This window comes from Scylla paramamosain, chromosome 9, assembly GCF_035594125.1.
Source record: "Scylla paramamosain isolate STU-SP2022 chromosome 9, ASM3559412v1, whole genome shotgun sequence".
Lineage (NCBI taxonomy): Eukaryota > Metazoa > Arthropoda > Malacostraca > Decapoda > Portunidae > Scylla > Scylla paramamosain.
In genome coordinates this window covers 16,091,599-16,093,286 of record NC_087159.1, presented here as the reverse complement: position 1 = coordinate 16,093,286, position 1,688 = coordinate 16,091,599, and the positions used below count along the sequence as shown (strand labels likewise).

Here is a 1,688-nt window from a genome sequence, read left to right as displayed (position 1 = left end):
TTGTTTGTTAATTCATTTTTATTGTCATCATCATCAGTTTGTTTCTCACTTATCTCTGAAGATTTCCTGCATATTGATTTTCTCTCTTAATAAGCAGTCTGCTATCGTCAATGTTCGGAGTTTACCATGACTTAATGCATTCTGCCACCCAATATTTCATTTCTGCCCACCCATTGCATCTTGCTTTCTCTCATTTCAGTATTTCTTTATTTTCTTTCTTTCTTTCTTTATTTATTTTATTACCACTCAATCCCTATAAGGCCACCTCTGCAGTCCTCATCTTGGGCGAAGCTCCATCACATGTCATCTGTGTTCACAGTCTACAGTTCGTGTCATTGCAGGTAACAGGGGTTCATGAGAATTATTTGTTTATGCAGACATTTATTTATCGACTGATTTTTTTCTCAAGAAAGTGACAGACACGCTAAAAGAGGATAGTGTGTACGAGTTGAAGAAACATGGAAAATGAACTATGGGTAAAGATTTAAAGATATTTAAGGCAAATGTGAATGCAAATATGGAAACGATTTTTTTTTTTTTAATTAAAGTGAGATTCACATGCCCTGAATAATCGGTGAAGAGGCATTTAATGATGGGTTAACGGGACACCACACACATGATTGACGAATGCCACTCAATTTTGACATTTTTTAAATTTTTTGAGGTAAAATTGTTCGTTTGCCTTAGAACTGCAACGTGGTAGATATGAAACACAAATCTGAGCCATATAATCTATTCTCTGCCCCCCTCATAGCGCCCCCGCGCCCCATCCGAGCAAAATCTGAGCCAAAGCTATCCCCCCGAGCCCCATTTAATCGCATCACTATAGGCTAGCTCTGCCACACACACACACACACACAGGGGGGAGCCCCCCAAAAGCTATCCCCCCCCGCGCCCCATCCCAGCCATTCGCATTACTCGGCTGGCTCTGACACACACTCACACACACACCGCGTAGTGTAGTGGTGAGCACGCTTGGCTTACAACCAAGAAGGTCCGGGTTCGAATCCTGGGCGCGGCAAGGCAAATGGACGAGCCTCTTAATGTGTAGCCCCTATTCACCAAGTAGGTAGGCAAGTAGGTACGGGATGTAACCCGAGGCGTTGTGACCTCGCTGTCCTGGTGTGCGGTATGTCAATGGTCTCAGTCCTACCCAAAGATCGGTCAAAGATCGGTCACTCTGAGCTCTTTCCGTAGGTGAACGGCTGACTGGGTGCTGGCTGGGTGACCAGCAGACGACCGTACGTGAATCCCACACACACACACACACACACAGAGAGAGAGAGAGAGAGAGAGAGATAGAAACGGTATCGCATAAACATAAAGACAGAGGGGAGGTCAAGCTCAGCCGTGTACTTCTCATCAGTCTGAGAGAACAAGTTATTGAGAAATGACACATGTACAGCATGCCACGAAGGTAGACATCAGTTGATGGAGGAGCATCTCTGTAAAACCAGTCCATGATGTACTGAAAATTGAACCTGCATTATAATTTTTATCTAATATTTGGAAAATTACACTCCACATGAATTATTCGCAAACACATCTTACGAATGTCAGTCAGAGAATGAAATCAGATATTTGAGCGCCGCATGTAGCAGTGCTACGACAAGCTAGCTACGACATGCCGAAGCAGACATCGATCCAGACACGCGCCGCCGCTCACCCACACATTTAGTAAACTGGCT

At 44.3% G+C, this 1,688-nt stretch overlaps 1 non-coding gene across 1 annotated transcript; it reads left to right on the top strand.

Moving 5' to 3' along the window:
* Window positions 1-948: 948 nt before the first annotated feature.
* Window positions 949-1,024, top strand: Trnav-uac (transfer RNA valine (anticodon UAC)). Its single transcript has one exon. It is a non-coding gene; the product is annotated as a tRNA-Val (tRNA).
* Window positions 1,025-1,688: the final 664 nt, after the last annotated feature.